Genomic DNA, 19,585 nt, shown 5'->3' on the forward strand with positions numbered 1-19,585 from the left:
GTAAAAATTCCAGACATCCCCCAGAAGACACATTTAAGAATTCGATCATGTACGATCAGGATTGACATTTGAATGCTTTGTTGCTCTGAAATAATGCTTTAAGTGTGCAGTAACTCCTGCAAAACCTAACAAACATGCATGCCTTACTGTAGATGCTTTCCCTTCTTTCCACATTAAGAGGAAATGCTCTTAACCCTCCCTTCTTCCTCTATTATTCATTCAATGGAATACTGAAACTGCAACTACTCATACACTGAACCAGCGCTCCCTCTCTCCTGCCTTGTTCTCTTTGCTTTCTTCTATGCTCACTAACTCATCCTCTAATCTCCCGTTTGCTATGTCACCTCATGACAGAAGAGACATGACATTTCACAATGCTCTTTGAGACACACGGCATATGTTTCAGCACGGCACATAATAACAGCAGCAATAAGGGAGACTTGTCGTTCATTGTCTTAACGCTTCAATCAGCTTCTTTTTAACTAACAGACACAGCTCTTCTACTACATTTACCTCTCTGTTGGTTGACATTGTGACGCCAAATCTGGCACAAAAACTATAAGAACATCCTCTTGATGTTCTTTTTAAATTTTGCACAGCTTGATATGAGTGGAGCTACAGTCTTCTTCCCTGCAGGGAAATCCAAAGCGGAAGCAGATTATTTAAACAGCAGGGTGTGATCTCCGTGCGCCCAGATTTAACAAAACTTGATCCACTGGCTAATTTGCTTTTGTCGTCCTGTAAAACGGAGCTGTGTGACGTCATTGATACCCCATGCAATGACAAACACACGCTCTGTAATTGCTCTGTAAACTTTTTTAAATTATCAGTGTGAAATCCCAAGCTACCACTATAAAACTACTTGTTTTTGTGTGTACAAGTTCAGAAACATAAATTTCCTCCCTCCCTCTTTGGGATTAAGTGGTTATATACTGGAACATCAAAGAGCTTTGGTGCCATCACGATATTAAGGGAAGGCTCTGTGGTGAAGGTGTGAGGATGTCAAATGCTGCTTAACAACACAGGATATTCCCCTGACACACAAACGGAAAGACAAGCACAGTCAGTGCCTGTTTAACACACCAATGAGCCAAACACACCATTTCATGATTTTGTGCTGCTTGTCTTTTTTGTGCAGTCTCCTGCATCTTGCACCTTTCTATACTCCTTCGTGCTGTCATTCATGACCCAAATTTTCTCTCTCTTTCTGAAGGCTTTTCACAGGTTTAATCATGTTGCACAGCTAAAAAAAATTGCTTGTGAGTGGGAGGGTGGGACACAGGAGGGGCCATGTACATGAAAATTGCATCAATTATAGATTCAGCGACTGGTGCTCAACCTTCTAGGATCAATAGCCAAATGCAGTCACATGTCACTAATTTACAAGATTGATGCAAACAAACAATATGAGTTCCTTTAATGGAGGTACCATCATTTGGAAATACAAGGAGAGAGATTGATTTGCGTTTGATATGTTTGGATTGATGTGTATGTTTAGACTTTACTGGGCAAGCAGCGCCTGCCTTGCTTGCACAGATAGCACACCCATAATATAAAGAGGACATATACACAACCCTAAAGGCTTTACTGCTTGTCTTAATGATGCTGACAGTTGGATATAACAAAATTTTCTTTAACCTAATACTTGAAATTAGAAATTGTCTTGTTTTATTCATACACACCAACAGAATTAGATCTAGCACTAAACGTTGAACTTGACCTTAGAAAAAGTTGTCCAGTCCTTCGTTTTAATAAGATTAATGACCAGAATTGAACTGATGTGCTATTTCTAACTTTCTGGAATAAATGAAACGCTAGTTCAAAATGCAGCATCGTGGTGTGTTATTGGTTTTACTGATCAGTTTAAAGCTCTTCTGACGCTTGTCCTAAATGACATGGTAGAAATGTGGACCCTATGTGAAACATTTGAAGCTTTAAATCCTCCAAGGCACTCCTGTCTGTTTCAAAGTGTGGGCTTAAATCTAAGGTAGCTATGGTTTGACATCAGGATCCCTCGGTTTTCAAATTACCTGTCTGGCTCATTTGTTTTTTAAACTGTAATTTTAAGACAATTTTATATCCCTGTGCAACATTTTCTCAAATTATTGCAATTATGTATGTGTGTTTGTTGTTTTAAAAAAAATTGCTTGTCATTTATTAAGTTGACAGTATTGTTGCTTCTTTGTATTAGGTTTTGTAACACGTATGGCCTTACACAACTTTAGATTTGTCCCGTTTTGTTTTTTATCCCTAATATGCATTTGATTGAACTTAGCATTTAGCATTTGCACCGGTATCAAAGGATTCTAAAACTTAGTTCTCAGTGGTACAATATAAATAGAATTGTTTTTATTCCAGATATAAACACACATTATTAGCACACACATGACTTCTCTTTCAGCAGTACAGAATTGGTCTACACTAGGCTGCAAAGGATATTGAGATGTGTATAAGTACAGGGGCAGTCACATATTGAAATCTCCCTAGACCACAAATAGGACGACTACAGTATTTTAATCACTGCAAATCTGCACATCCAAACTTTTAACATCAGCTCACTGGTACAACAAACAGAAATAAGACTGGATGATTTTTACATTTGATGTCTGGCTCCATTAATTTGTGTTTTCCTCAGAGTTCCAAGTGCCATCAAAAGGTCTTGTTAGCCAGTGACCTCATTAATGTGGTTGGATCAAACAGACTTTTATCTGATTCTAGCGACCATTTAGCAACAGGGTTCTCACCTGCAGGGTCAGAACACCACAGGGGGTCAAAAGTCAATTTTACTTCATTGAGTCTTTATTTATGGGTCACCAGGAGTACTTTCATCCCCTGTAATAATTGCTAAATATACAGGGGCACCTCAAATAAGGTAGTGCAGTTTATTAAGACATTTTTTGATATACTTTGGATAAAATATGTAAACACATTTTTATCTGCCTATATGATTTATATACGGTTTTACCTTTTAACTATGGAATCTTTTTTTATATGGATTGTTGGAATGTACGATGATGACTTATGATGCTAACCTTTTGAGTCAGGGCAATGGTTGGTCACAACAATCCTGCACACCTTGTGCAATTTGATATGCAATTAGTAAAATATGTGATCAATACTGTTATGAATTTTTTACATTTTCAAAAATCGAAGGTCTGATATGGGTTAGAAACTGAATGACCTTGTGGCTTTGAGCCTACATGGACTACCAGGCCTTGTAGAAATTAAAAAAAAAAGTAAAATAAGGCCAAAAATAACATGTTAGAGATTTTTTTTCAATGCTAGGATGATACTGTATGCATCTCATGAAGAGGGATCATAATAGGGCATTCCTTTGATCATTACCCATAGGGGTAAACATCATACTGTATTCAGCACAACAACATGTCAGTCAGGCTCTATTTATTATTCAAGGAAGCAATTATAGTAATGATAGTAATTTTATTCCAAAAATAATAGCTCCTTTGTGTACATCTGCTTATATCTTTGCTTGTGTTTGAGCAAAGGAGAAACTGAACAGCTGAGAAACTGAGTAACTAACTGACTAACTGAGAAAATTCACTTGAGAGTGCTCAGTTAGTTCAGCATTATTAAATCTGTAATTTACCACCGTAGGGAGCAATCAAGCACCATATGCAATCCATCTTTATGGAAAGGAGAAACTCAGATAATACACCCTGTCAGAGAAAGTGACTGGTCAACAGTTTGCAACTGGTAATTTATCAGATTTATTAAAGCCGGCAGTTTTCATCTGCTCAAAAAAATTGTACTAGTAAGGGAAAAAACAGCTGCACAATTTCCACGCACAAAAGGGGGTCTGTCTCATGATGCATGAAACATATTTGGCTGACTATGTCTTTGTGTACAAACAGGTGACAAATTAAAGGAAAATCTGTATAACACATCTTAGTAAGGTGTTGTGACACCAAGTGCCACCACACCAGCTTCAAAAAGCCTCATCTTTGGAACTATGCTGAAGGGATGGACACAGTTCTTCCAAAAGTTATTCCCGCAGGAGTCCAAAATCTCTCACAGGTGTTCGGTTGAGTTGAGTTCTGGATACATTTTCAGTGCCCTAAGGATGGTGGCTCATGCTGGAAGAGACCATTTTATCAAAGGATAAAGGTCACTCTGAAAAACTACAGACTCTCCATGACTAATGTGAGACGTGGCCCCTCATTTGTATTTGTTTCTGTAGGTCTTTGACTATGCAGAGGTACTGTGAGACTTTAGGGAGTCTAAAGGCTATGGAGATGGACTTGTGGGCAGTGCTCCAAAAAGGCAACAGCTTTTTGTCCAGGGGAGACTGCACAATCTAGGGGAAAGCTCACTGGTTATAAAGTTGGCATGAACAGGAAGAGAGGAGACAACAGTTCTTTCTGTGAACTATAATTGATGGCATGTAAAAACTAAATTCTAATTTTTATATCCATAATAAAACTACTATTAAACATTACAAATCCCCCAAACTACACTAAGTTGCAACAGCTTCTCTCACTTAAACAACTCAAAATAATGTGCATATAATTTTTTAAAGATAACTGGATGTCAACTCTTTTCTCTTTTTTAATCAATTCCATAATTTTCCTTGAAACTGCTTTGAACCCATGTTCATACCAACGCTCATGCTGGGGCTAACAAAGCTTAGCCTTTGTTATTTTCTTTAAAATATCCATGTTCAGCTGGATGGAGGTATTTTAAATGTCTCATTTTTTCTGGTGTCTCTGTGGTTTGTTTTGACAAAATCTCTGTCTACACTCATGGTGAAGAGCTACCATGTCAATCAGTCTTAACTGTAGTAAAGGTGAAGAAATAAATAAGAAATAAGTTGCCTTTTGTATTTTCCATGGCAGGGGGTAAATTAAAGGAGAAACAGAGAAAAATTGGTGTGTTTCAAGATAGTTACAGAGTGGAGAGACTTGCTTTTAGAAGCAAAGAAGAACAGTGCATATTTTCATTTATTCAATTTTATTCTGATACTGCCCCCAACATGAAGACATCGGTCTACAAATCTTCATGTACTACACGACTATGCTGGACCTAAAGGGGAACAACTGGACCAAACCATGTTCAGAAACCCCCCAACATAATAGAGCCATAAGACCTAACTTTTTTTCTTTGATATGTCAAACGGCAGGATGAGTGGAATACATTGTACAGCTTAAAAGGGCTAATTATAGACTTTAATTTCTCTTTCATCCAAAATATTTGAAAGAAAGATATGAATACTTGAGCTGGACATAAGTGGAGCAAAGAGGAGGTTAGCTTCTTTCCTCCTGAAGATGTGTGCAGGATTAATAAGGCTCATATCCTCTACTCAGGGAAATACATTACTCATAAAGCACGGAGGAATAAGCTAAACTATAATTAGAGTGATAAAAAGGAAGAAAAATATTGATAATGTCTTTAAAAGATTTACATTAAATTGGGTTTAAGTCTTCAGTGGAAATGAGTAAAGCTATCTTGCTTGAGCCATATACTTTCAAATGAAAGTTTCTTGGATGGATGAGCAACAATTATCTGTTCTAATATCAGCATTCAGAAACAGATGGCAAGAGATTAATAAACACCAGTGGCAGAATCTGATCAAGGGTACTTGATCTGATGCTTGCAGGGTACCTATCCTGTCAGGCAGAAAACAGACGTGGCTGTAAATCAAAGGAATACTCATAAAACTGACCTAGCAGGTCCTGACTCACTGCTGATCAAGGAACTAATTGATGGCAAGACTTATTTATTGAACAAGTTGCGTGTCGCAGCAGATAAGACCAAATTCCTCTATGCAGCTTGCAAAAAAAGAAACAATCTGTGGGTGACCACCAACTGCTGGCTGGAGGCACTACACTCACTTTTAAAACAGGACTTAAGGTTTAAAAAACACTAACTTTTCAATTTCTGCATATTGTCAGATTAAAACATGGCTGTTCAGAACATAGACTGTAACTTGCTTTGACACAAAAATGGCAGCATTTTTCACATGGGCAGTTATATCCACACGTATATAACTGTCTGCCAAAGTTATCTGGAAACTCATTTTATTTTTTCATCCACTTGAAAGCCTAAATCCCATTTGCCATGATTTGATTAACTAGTAGACAAACCCCTTAGTTCACTACCTTGGATTGTAGCCAGTGACAACAGTCGCTGTTCCTCTCTATAACTAGATGGCCACTCTAACGAAAACCTGTAGAAGGAGAAGAACTTCTTCAAGTTCACCAAAGCAGAGTTCATTAGGACTGCAGAGCAGAACAAGGACCTCACAGTCTTGCAGTCCAAGCCCTTGGGGCAGTTTGGACTGGAGTTTGTGCATTTGGAGTTTATGCACAGGACGACGAGGGTCTCTATTTGACTCCTTCTGGTCACATGAACATATGCCACCTCTCAACTTTCACCACACCATCATAAATCTCTAGGATTCAGCAAAATGTCAGGCATACACCATTCGGTTGTTACATTTCCAAACGATCCATATTGAGAGCCATTCACTCACACAGGTTGTGAATTTACCTGTAGAGGTGGGTGGAGCTGTGTATAACTAATCTGCATGCAGACAATAAAGCAGCTTATGGCAGACATTGTACACCAAATGCGTTGCGGATAAGAGACCCCTTCATTTTGTAGGGAGATACTTCCATCACATCAGTCCTAAGCTTAAATCTGAAATGAAACAATCACACTGCACAAATATGTGGGTAAATGCCTTTTAACTTAGTCTACAAAAGTGACCAGGGAAGTGTCAGAAGAAAACAAACAAAAACATTTTTAGAAATGTGCCATTAGTATTCCCAGCTCCATGTCTCAGTGCTCATTCATGCAGATGTCACACAGGATGAACTGATTTTAATAACCGCTGTGAAACGTAATTCATCAGACAGTAACGTAACAGCCCATAAAATTATCCTGACAGGCCTCAGTTTGCTCTCTGCATTTGTCCTTTATGCAGTTTGACTTCATTAAGTGGACGCTCAAGTCACATTTTCACATCTCAGGGTCAGGCATCCCCTTTTATATATATCAAGATTCTGTTTTGCTGCACACACACAGTAATCAGCAAGAACTGCAGCAAATTTATGGAATAAAACAAATTTGGTGAAAATATAATATATAATAGGACAGGATGTGAGACAGATATTAAAAAGTGAGGCTTATAAAATTATAAACAGTATAGAAGATTACTTTATTAATATAGTGGAAAAACACCCAATTAAAAAAATATTTATCATATATATAAAAGGCTTACAAATGAAAACATGCAGAACATTGAAAATATTAAGGAAAAAAATAGGAATTTAAAGTAAATATTATAACTGCTGATAAAGTACGGGAGGAGTCGTGTACAGTTTGCCATAAAGGAATTGAAAGCTAACTATGGAAAGAATTTGACTGGAAACTAAAAATATCTCATAATCTCTTCACATGTAAAAGAACCCAACAGGGATCTATGTTGGAGAAAATATGGAAAAACAGGACCACTCACATATCTTTGGGACTGCCCAGTAATCCAAGGATTTTGGATACGGGTCAAAGAAGAAACTGATCAAATCTTACCAGTGAATTCTCCATTAGAGCCACTGATCTTTTTTTGGGAGCTACACCAACAGAGACATACAGCTCAGACCAAAGGCACATTCTACTGATACTTTTACTGACTGCTAAGAAAATGATAACTGTAAACTAGAAAAAAACAGAACCACCATCCATAACTCAGTGGGTACAGAGACTGAAAAAGGTCTAACACAATGGAGCGAATGACGACAAGTCTGCAACTGAAACTGGCCATTTTTCAGCAGAGGTGGAACTGCTGGGTTACACCGTACCTGGGTGACTGAGGGATTTGGGTTATTGTAGCAAAGCCACTATTGTGATAGAATAGTTAGAAGGAGCTGTGCTTTTCTAGGACCAATATGGTATTGTCACAAACTTCCCTTTTTGTATCCTTTTTTTAAAATGTGATTTTAATTCAAGTCGTATGTCAGTGAATACTGTCGTTTTGTGGAAAGATGAAAAGAAGTTAATAAAGATGGGTTTTTTTAAAGTGAGGTGCAGTTTCATGTGTTGCCCTCACGGTCTGATACGCTCTCACACAATTAAATCTTTTTTCAACTACTTTAGAACAAAAAAAAACATCCTTACTGAAATTTTCATACGCATGATGCAACTGTATTAACATGTAAAAATGCTAATTCTGAAAATTGTGTAGCAAGTTTTCATGTGTTTTATCTCTTCAAAGACAGAATTTATCATGTTTGCTCTTTCTCCGGGTTAATATTTTTGCCTCATATTGATAATAGCCTGTTTCGACTAAGTGCACTATTCTTTATTTTGTTTGTCTTTCTTAGATTGCTTCCAATTCTTGTTGTCCAGCGGTTGTTGTTTTCCTAATTTGCACTTATTTTAGACTGATTAGCGGGATTTCAGTGGGACCATTCTCCATTTAACTGAATAACCATTTGAGATAGCAAGTAGAATGTTTATACTGGTTTTGTGCACCGTTTTCTCTCTAACCTAAAAATGGAATTGGCCTAAATGAGCTCAGTAACCATTGTTCAATGTGTTTGTTAGAGTCACAGACAGTACAAAAGATGGAAATAGCTTCTAAAGTTGGAAAAGTAAAGCAAATGCTTTAGGGTTTAAACCTTTATTACTTATTATTTTTAATAGCCACCAGGGGGCAATGCCTGTGGTTGCTAAAAGACTTCCAGTCCTGTTGAAGTTTAATGGAACACAGTCCTCTGTCCTGGCTTCAGTGATCACATTCCTGATGATTTTATAGCCACACTCTCATTTTACATCACAATGAATAAAACATAATTTTGTAAACTTTAAGTGTCAGTAAGGAGGATTAATCAGAGAATGCTCCTTTGCTAATCACTTCTAACAGTTTGACTCTCAGACATGAGTCTTGCTGAGTCTTGTCACATCTAATTTAAAACACCAAGAAATCATCAAACTTCTCACCTCAAGGTCTCAAAACAGGAGTTCACAGTGGCTACTTCCATCTTTTACTCCATCTATAGTTAGATTGTATAAACTATGCACCTATTTTTAAAATCACAAAATAAAGGTTATAGTTCATGTTCACCAATTCTGGTAATACTTCTATCATCACAGTAAAACACATGTAAACTTAATATTTAGTAAATAAATGATGGGAAATAACTTCTCCCACCTTACATTAGAATTTAGGGGATTTGTAATTTATTTACATCAAACACAAACATTATGCAAATGGAAATAAATGTGTAATCGCATACAGTAAACAGTATGCGCATGCAGTGGGTCTCGTCTTAACACTGCACATGAAACCAGCAGAAACCCCACACACCTTACGGTTGACTACCAGACAGTTTGTGTGATGAGCAGGCAGAAAGGCGAGCCTCTCCGGACATAAATATGTCCAGCCTTAAGATATACAACTGGCAATTCCATCTCCAGTCGAAGTCTCACCAATTGCTTTTTGCCCCTTCCCTACAACTCATGCAGGCGTATAATCCACAAGACAAAAACACGGCCTTGCCCACGTGCAGGTGCAGCACAGGCACATAATCACACCGTGGCAGTGTGAGAGAATGGATATTTATAACAAAATGAAAACGATGTCTCCGTTTAAATGGAGGTCACAATAACAAATCCATCAATGGGATGTGGAAGCTCTGCGCAGTCAAGTAGAAATCCAAAAACCAATAGAGTCTTATTCATGATAACTAGCAATATTCGAGGATCGATACTCTCGGACTGAGGACTTTAAAAAGTGCTTTGCTTAAATGTTACTTTTGGACAAAAATTGAAATTTATAAATTGTCCCAATAAATAAAATGTTTTAGTCCAATGTCTCCAGTGCTTCCCATTTACAGGCCTTATTTTGATTGGGCATCTAGGTATGCTAACGGCAAACCCCTATTAGCATTATTTATTCATATTTTCCATCCATTTGTGATTACGAAGCCATTAGTGGTCAATTAACTGGCCATCTAGCCTCGGCTCCTTCACTGTACCCATTTATTTTGCTAGCTCAAGTCAGGTCTACTTACATTGATATATGTTCTCTGGTATTTCACTTTATGTCCACATTTGAAACTGAAGTTAAGACCATAACCTCTAACATCTGAGTGCTCATTTTACATAGAAATAATGTTAGAGCCATATATCTTATGTCATTAGTGGCAGCTGGGCTTGCCTTTGCATCATCCTAATCTACAGCTTCTCAAACCTCAGGAGAAACTAAAGTATTCCTCCTGCTTGGGCACATAAGCCGATTTCTTACCAAGAAAGCTTTCCCTCTCTTTCACAAAGGCCCCAAACTGGCTGTCATTTGTATCAGTTGGATATTGTTGCAGTTTTGCGCTGGCAGCTATTTGGCTTATAGTTCTTTTTATTATTATTATTATTATTATTATTATTATTATTATTATTATTATTATAATAATTATTATTATTAATACCTTTTCTTAGTAGCTGCTGTGTGAATCTCCTTTCTTTGTTGTGTCCTGAATGAGCCGGGCTTAACAAAAATCATAGCAAAGCCACTGTCATAAGTTAAATTATGACATCAAAATTTAAGCAGTGGAAAAACAGCAGCTTGAAAGTGATTGCGAGTTAACATGTAGAGTTTCTAACCTGCTTTTCAGTCTTCATGTCATCTCTGACTTCCTAACATGCCCACTTGGTGTGGGTCAGTCAGCTGGCAATGATGTGAAGCACCAGATCACTGTTGTCTATAATAGCAATGAACTCAGTGTTGAGAGAGAGAGAGAGAGAGAGAGAGAGAGAGAGAGAGAGAGAGAGAGAGAGAGAGAGAGAGAGAGAGAGAGAGAGAGAGAGAGAGAGAGAGAGAGCGCATTTCTGGGTGCAATTCTATAGATGACACTGCACAGCTGGCTTAATCTGTAAATTGACTGGTTCCCTTCTATTCTACTTCAGCAAGTCTAAGTGTTCAAGTAAAAGAAAACAGTATATGAATGTGTCTGAATGTTTAGAGCATAGCACCTCTATGCTCTAAAATCCTGCTAAATACTATAAGGTATATATAGCTTATATAGTTCATAATTTATAGCTTCTAGTTTATAAAGAACTTTAGACTTGGCAATGTGAACAAAGCTATTTTTATAAGTCAGCTATATCAGAATTTAGTGCAGCTGCAAAGTGACAGATTTCATCCACAGCATATCATTGGCTTTAATAAATAATATACAACATGTGAGGTATGGATAATATCACTTTTATAATTAAAGATTTAGTTATAAAAGTGATATTATGTAGGCCAGTGACGCAGCAAGTGCACATCAAAGTTCAGCAAACTTTAATTCTCTGTGAAGTCATAATGGAAATTCACGACAATGTAAAAATGTTTTCGTGTGTGTTGCTCACAGAGTGTCAGTGACGGGCGAAAACACCTCAGAAGCAAAAATCCTTAAAACGCAGCACTCAAGAAAGCTGATGCACACTCTCCAATAAAAATAGCATGACTAATCCCTCCTCACAAATGACAAGGCCTAGTCATCTCACACACAATGACTTCAAAGCTAGGCATTTGCCACGATTCAGACCGGAGTGATGGAGCTTCATTTCTCTCCGTAGCATATAGGGTTAACTAAACAAGCAATTTCAGTGCGGCAGCATTTACTAAAAAGCTTGATGGGGCCAGCTAAGCTCCTGTGATTGGCCTTTGTGTGTAAAAGTGACCACTTAAGTGCTGTGCAGCCTCTCCTGAGTGTGTTTGTAGGCATAAGCATTTCCTCTGACTTTTTGCCTGCTTGCACTGTGCATTTGTGTGTGTCCTTGGGAACGTATTGGTGTGAGTTCCTGCTCGCTGGTGCATTTGGGGTTGATCTGCTGTGTGCGCATGTGTGCAAGAGAGCCATCTGTGTTTTTAAATGCCTTGATTTGTTGTGGTGCCGTAACAATTTAAACAAGCTTATGGTAATATGCTCATTTTTCAGCATTCACAGAGTCACATGGAATTTTCCTCAGTTAAAATATTATTTGTTATCATTGAAATTTATATTGTTTTCTTTAGCATAATTTTTATGCCCCCAAACATTACTTAAAAGGCGATATAATCATTACAACGCTGATGTAATTTGAAATGTTTTCATTTCATTTGTTGACATTCAGCTGGATGATATATGTTTAAAGCATCTATCCACTTGTTAAGTGTGACAACATGTCCAAGTGCAAGTGCTAACTCAGCTCCCTGAAAGAAAGTACCTAACCAGGGCATCTTTCAGGGCTAAAAATGGTCTTTTAACTACAATCAAGTGATCAGTGTGGCTGTTCTTCAAAGTGTTACAATCAAGCAAAGAGAGAATCATAAGGCTGAACGAAATCAGACATAGCTGTACTCTAGCTAGCTCAAAATTGACATCTGAAAATTACAGATGTCAGTTTTGGAGGGTTAAGCTATTTGGCATAGCTTAAAATTCTCATTAAAATTGTGGGGCTCAACACCAGTGGTCTGGATCAAGGCCATTTAATGTACCCTGGCAGGGCTAATGTTTGGCCAATGTGGGCTTTGCTTTGGTTTGACATGCTGGTGCTTTAATGTGAACTTTAGTTTTTTTAAGTTTACTTACTGCACACTGTTCACATTCATACTGTACAGCACATGACTTTTGAAGAACGTTTTATACCTGTGGTCCATTTAAAAAAGAAAATGCAGCAGACAAGGCAACTAGCCAAGTGAGGAATTGTTTAAGGCCAAGTACTGGCAAGGTTTTCAAAAGCCACCACAACCCTTTTAATCTCAATGCAGCTTTTGAGCATCACTTACTGACAACTGGACTGACTGCCGTAGTGCCTGACAGATTATCAGAAGTGTAAACAGCTGTATGATAGGCCTGGCACAGCATTATCAGGTAATATGTGATTGTCAGAATTTAAGTAATTGTTTAGTTATTGATTACAAAGGATAATGCTGCTAAAATATAATGTTATGGCATTAGAAATACTTACTGGTTTATTATACAAGTAATAAGTATTATTATTATTATTACTACTACACACTACTACACACTGGTTCAGTAGCTATCCGTCACAATCCAATAGCTCCCCTTACCTTACCCTATATATGTATTAGCTGAGAAAAGTTTAAAGTAAAACCAGCTGGCTCCAGCAGTGTTTTGATCTAGGAAATGAAAATCAGCATTCAGGCTGTGTCCGAATGAACTGACATATAAGCATTCAACAAGACCATTCACTACAAACACATTCACTATAGCTAAGTGGCTGTTAACCTACAAACATAGACAGATGCTGATGCCTCAGTGTGAACAGTAGCCATGCTCTGAGTGACCTTACTTTTAAACTAAACGATTAGTCTAAAAGTAAATTAGCTTTTAATTGAATCACAAAATTATTAAGTACTTTCTTTCTTCTTTCATTTATTCCTAGAAGACCAGATGAAACATCAGGGGACTGAACAGCGATCCACTGTTAATTTTACACTCTTTATTCACAACTTTCTTGTTACAAATACTTCATATAACCTGGCCTAATCTCAAAGTTGTAACCCAAAAATAGTCTGAAATAATTCACTCGTTTGCTGACTACGTTGGGTCACCTTGTTTAACAGCTCTCTGAGCTCAGCTATTCAAGTGAGCTCAGTATTTAGTAATAGTATTTATACACATGTACCACAGGAACAACAACTTTGCTTTAAGACACAGCTAATGGGGATTTTATTAAACAAACAATTAACAAATTATGCAAAAAGCCTGTCTAAGTTTGATGGTTTTACATAACACACGTCACAGATAGCGCTGAGACACAAGATGTAGTTTCCTTCCTACTCTTTTGATTTAAACACTCACTGCTTTTCCTGCATATGAGTCACTTTTTTAACACCTCCATATTTCAATCTATGGTCTCCCCTTAAACACATCTTAAACGGCACATTAATTTCATTCATGTCATGTGTGTGTATGAGAGAAGGATGCATTTACCATCAGTGAAGGGTGAGTCCTTCAGTAGACAGGGTCAGTGCTCTAATCTGAGGAGGTGATGATATTGTGAGGATATTTAATGAGAGGATAAGAGCAGAAGCGAGAGGTGGGGGAATTAGCCTTTTTAGATATCATTAAACATTAATATTCTCGGGGGACTGGAGCACACTGGGGTCCTTTTCATTGACTTTCATGCTGCGTGCTAATAGAGTTTCACCTCTGGGGACCTCAGCACCCCTCACCCACCCCTAAGTGCAGAGCTAAAGCTAATGGAAGATCAGATCGCCATCCCGCTTCTGAGGATGAGATTAGTGGGTGTGTGTATGTGAGTGTGTATTCGCTGTATATTGTAAGATTTTGTACTCTCTTTTGCACCCTTTCTATCTTTTGCTCACATATACATGCAAGCGTAGCATACATTAAATATAGCTATTAAAAACTATTAAAATTCTAATGGACTTGCATATGTTACCATAATACTTAATCTGGGTACCTAACATTGTCTCCTATGGCATGTTATTCTTACAGTATTAAACAAATTGACGTTACCTGCTCTGTTGTTCAGGGGTTCAATCTGAAAGACTGTTTAAGATATTTGCATTTTCACCTGCACCTCTGTGGGATAATCTATAATACAGTTCAGGTTCTTCTGTGGTTTATATCAGAGACTGCTATAAACGCTCCATTTCAAACAGCTTCTTTCCAGCCTTGGATCTGTGTGATGTCATGTTGAGGCGATATCCCTAATATAGCCATGTCAGCCATACGGCTATGGGTGTCAGCACTGACATTTAACCCACTTGCATTTACAATCTTTCATTTTTCTTTTTCTTTTTTTTTAATGAGAGACAACCAACAAGAGGAACATCGACTTAAAGCTTAGGGTGGGCTTATAGGGGGACAGTCGATAAAATGAGGGGCTGCATCAAGTAGAAATGTGCCAGTCCAATATTTGGATCAGATTTCTGTCAGATCCTGATTCAAAAAACTGGATGTGATATTATATGCGAGTCTCGTCCTCGCAGTGTACATTACAGCTTATTAATTTAGCACTGGTACAGGATCAGTACTCTGCGTCGGCAGATCCCTTAACCCATGTGTCTGTATCAGCTCAGAAATGGTAATGGCTGGATTGGTGGATCTCTAGCATCATTATAAGGCAAATGAAGATCGCAAATCACCAGATACTACAGTAGCTTTGCATGAGTCACAGACCAAAGTCTAAGAATATAAATATTCAAATGGAAATGTGCATGAGTCACATTTAAAACTGACCAAATTACTTTGAAATACGTTTTTTAACTTAAACAAACATAGTCTGGACGTTTGGAATTTCATGTGAATCAAATCATGTAAAAGCTTAGCAAATGGGTGCTGGTGATGTATTGGATGGTTTTAACCACCTGACGCAAAGCCTTCCCATACTGGGCGGCGCATATTCCCATACCAATTTGTGATTTTTCCAGTTAGCACGCTTTCTATAGCTCCCTGACACAGGATTAGTCGTCTTAACATTCCTCAAGAAGATTTCTGAGTTTTCTTAACCAGTGTGGAAATGTGTGTCGAGCATGGCAGGTGTTCTGTGCATTCACCTTGTCCACCTCAGTGCGTGCCCTTGCCTTCTTTTTAGCTAGAGCCTTTTAGATTAATAAAACTTAATTAATTATCAAATTTAATTAATTTAACTTTTAACTAATTTTTTAATCTAAGCACAGGTTACAAATGTATTTTGGACTGTACAATATGTGTGTGTGTGTGTGTGTGTGTGTATAATATGCATTATATAACAATCAATTATGGAAACAATTATCGAATGTCCTCTTTATGGCTCCTTTTCTATTGTTCTAAATATCTTTAAAATGGGTGGTGTATGGCACATGGAGCACCAGCAGAGGGCGGTGATTCCCTTCTAAAGAGAAGAGGCTTGGCCAGCAATGCAGGAGCTCCTTTGCTCTCTGTGTGTGTGTGTGTGTGTGTGTGTGTGTGTGTGTGTGTGTGTGTGTGTGTGTGTGTGTGTGTGTGTGTCATTCAGCTGGGTGTGGCTGCGCCTGAATGAGCCCATGTGCCCACTCTGGTAAGTGGGATGTGGGCAGATGGCGACACAGGGAGCTGTTATCGTACAAAACCCAAGACACACTGATACTGCAATTAATAAATGAATCCTTTTTCCCCCCCCCCAGGGATTCCACTCAGGTCCTCTCCTCTCTTGGAGTGCTGTCTGTGAACATCTCAACCGCACAATGTAAGAAACATTAAGCACATTTTCATTTTTAAAGTTGAAACCCTTTAAAGCTTGCAGTTCATGCAGTTTGATAACATAGAAATCATCATGGAGTGAACGATGTGCTTTTAGATATTACACATCACCCTTACAGCAGTATTTTTCTTTCTTCCACAGATCCACTTAACCCAGCTGCCACGCTTAATTTGATCTAAATAAGATTCTGCTGACCAGGCGCAGCAAAGTAAGTGCTTGTACCAAATTTGATTTATCTAAACACACAGAGCAAATTCACATCCTTTCCACGGCCTCAATCACAATCCACTCCTAATGAATCACTTTTCTCCTCTTTGCACCTGACTTGCATTTTTGGAAAACCAAAGGAGTAACCTTTGCTTTGGGAAAAAAAAAAAAGTCCACAAAGAGTTTTCGGCCTTCCTCCACAAGCTCAATTTTGAAACTTAATTTACTCGAGCATAAAATAAATGTTTGCTTATTGAACTAACTGTAAAGTAACACATACTAATTTCTTTAATTATGTGGGCACCAATCATGCTTACATGGCTGAAAGGACCTTCCTGAGCAAGGACCCTGGTTATGGAGGTCACATTAGCCTTAGCCACAGATTTACAGAGGCCATGGGAAGCAGTGCAAACTTCAGTCATTTTAATTTAAAGGTTTTTCAGTTCAAATGGTTACTATGAGAACTCAAACGTGTGTTTCACACATCCAGCCATGCAGCCATAAGCAATACATTGTCAAAGATGATTACGCCTCAGTACGAGAAAAGTGTAGGTATGCATTTGAAAGTGTCTGACAACTTTTATTTCCAGGCTGGAGAGCTTCTGTTCTCTCTAAGATGTGTTGACTGGTGTTAGAAAGAGGATCGATCTCACAGAGTTAGCAGAAGTTATATTTGTGACAGTGACAGCACAATAAAAAATATGATAGTAGCACAGCTGGGCAAATATACATTTTCAAATGAAAATCCCCACTGCTGATGACAAATTGATAGGCACTGACATGAAATCATCAGTTGTTAATACAACTAATAACTTTTAAAAAGCAGGAAGAAGGGGAAACTTATCCCGTTTGATTATTGTAGACCTAATAAACAATATCTTTTTTGCAGATTACAGATGATAAACGTAGCAAGTCTATTTAATCAAATTAGTTAATGCTACAGTTGTGTACAGAGTGTAAGCCACCATAAGACCATCAGGCAACCATTGATTGTTGATATTTGCAGATGGGTGAGTGTGCAGCAGAGGAACAAGGCACCACCTTGTGGCTATATTCATTAATTGCCCCTTACAGGCTGATTATTAGCAGACTTCTATTCTTAAAGGAAGAGACTACTAACAACTATATGATCAAAATTAAGCACCACAAAAATTACCCTACAAAACCAGTGTGAACAGTAGCTGCAGGAAAACTGTTAAATTAAGGATCTATATTTATGTGTCTATATCTAATTTGCATGTTCCGACACGTTTATAAAATTTTAAACTAGTAAAAGCCTCATGATTCAGCCAACACTCAATTTAAACATGGCCACGCTCTCATATGATCTGTTTAGGTCCATCAGCCAGACGTCCAGTCACCTCATTCTGCTGAACGGCTGATAGCCACAGGTCACATGACCTGGAAGAAAAAGCCTTGGAGACTTTTGGGATCCCTCTTTGGTCAGACACACCTTCTCATTGTTATTTCTTGCACACACTGTGAGTAACTTGACTGATGGGCTTGTCTATTCTGATTGAAAGTCTGTGTTGGGAGAGGCTTGGTTTGCTTCAAAAAGGAATTGATCCAGTGCAGAAGCACAGGTTTTATCAAGAAAATCAGCTCATTTATTGATAATCTATACTGCAATGCAATAACAAACGCGATTTGAAGTGAGCTACCAATTTAAAGTACGTAATTATAAAAATATGTGAAAAGAGCAGATTAGTGCTGCTATGTCTTGTGCATTAAAATGAATGCAAACTGTTTAAAGCACAGCTACAAAGAAAAGCTGATAATGCTTTTTTTTAATTAATTTTATTGTGTTTTAGCATGGACTGGTTATCAACCTGAAGGGAAATCCAAAGGCTGATGAACTGATCCATGTCTGTGTGAGACCACATTGCTCTGGTGTCCTATATGCACTGCGAACACACCACGCAGCGCAACTCTGGTGAGTAACACCACTCATTTGATCATTCAAGGTTAAACTGATGGGATTTACTCCATTCCATTACTGAAACATTTTAGTAAGCAGGTGTCCTTGCTTTGAAGTTTTGGAAAGGACAACAGTTGATGAAGGAAGGCTGATGATGAAGAGGACGCCGATGGTGTCAATGATTTTTAAATAGTCTCATCTTCCAATGACATGATTTTGTTTATTAGAAATCAAGAGCAATAAGCAAAAGCACTGGTCGACTAAACAATTAAAACATAACCCTAACTAACTAGAACCAGACATACTCTCCAGTTTAACTAATAATTCATAATATACACATTTTAATTGCCAGTTCACTGTTGGTTTCCTCTCTCTCTACATAATGGGAAGAGAAGAAAAAAAGCTGTGTGGCGCAGGGCAGCTCTGCAGTACTTCAATCTGTTTGTGTATAGACCGTATAAACGTAAATTGGCTCTCAACCAGAACAATGCACAAATGTGTAGATCCTAACCTGCTAGGAAGGAAGGGTGTTGTTGTGCCACTGCTATCCACAGACAGAATAAAAGATGGACACCGTTTGAGAAGTGAAGCCAACATCAAACTGCCTTAAACCTGCATTCTTTTCACTGGCCACGAGGGGCGATACCTGTGGATGCAAAAAAGATTCCTACTTCTATCAAAGTCTACTGCAAACGGGACCTCAGTCATAACCTCATCAGACACTTTCCTGATGAGTTTATAGGTTCACTCAGTCATTTCATGCCACACTGAATAAAACATGAAGCCTATTTTTGTGATATTTGGTCATTCTAACAGGAAGGACGATCATCAGGGGTATGCTTACTGGCTAACGACTTGAGCCTGCAGCTGCACTGGGAGTTACACCCCTTGCTCATCACATTCAGTTTAAAACAGTCATATCAAGGCTTCAAAGACAAAACTTCATAAACCAGTGGGTGAAGCCAAGGTGACTTTGTGCATCTTTTGTACTGTCTCTGCTGCTAACATTAGCCTAAACTGACCTTGTTTTTGCGTAACCTTCTGCACAGTGCAATTCAGCAACATGTTACTTGATTATTGAAGAATGTGATTAGTGCAGGCAGGGTTGCGAAGTAGCAGATTTGTAAATCTGAATATATTATGAGCGCATATTGAAAACTTTTAGTCAAAACTTCATATCAAGCTCATATTTCCATGTTAAATAATGAGCAACAGTCTGATGAATTATGACAATGGTAAACCGTTTTACACTACTGAACCCTC

General features: G+C 38.1%; 1 protein-coding gene across 10 annotated transcripts in view; it reads left to right on the forward strand.

Annotated features, from left to right (window-relative positions):
• The window catches only part of pcbp3 (poly(rC) binding protein 3), an 80,196-nt gene that overhangs the window by 13,323 nt on the left and 47,288 nt on the right, over nt 1–19,585 (forward strand). For 8 of the 10 annotated variants that reach the window (XM_063497054.1, XM_063497055.1, XM_063497056.1 and 5 more), the window contains exons 2-5: nt 16,121–16,182; nt 16,339–16,405; nt 17,741–17,846; nt 18,216–18,337. The exons of 1 other annotated variant lie outside the window; for it this stretch is intronic. The gene's annotated coding sequence lies outside the window, so the exon portion shown is untranslated. Of the gene's footprint in view, nt 1–16,120; nt 16,183–16,338; nt 16,406–17,740; nt 17,886–18,215; nt 18,338–19,585 lie in introns of all 10 variants that reach the window. One more of the 10 variants, XM_063497047.1, reaches the window with a different exon arrangement.

Source organism: Pelmatolapia mariae, linkage group LG16_19, assembly GCF_036321145.2.
Source record: "Pelmatolapia mariae isolate MD_Pm_ZW linkage group LG16_19, Pm_UMD_F_2, whole genome shotgun sequence".
NCBI classification, from domain to species: domain Eukaryota; kingdom Metazoa; phylum Chordata; class Actinopteri; order Cichliformes; family Cichlidae; genus Pelmatolapia; species Pelmatolapia mariae.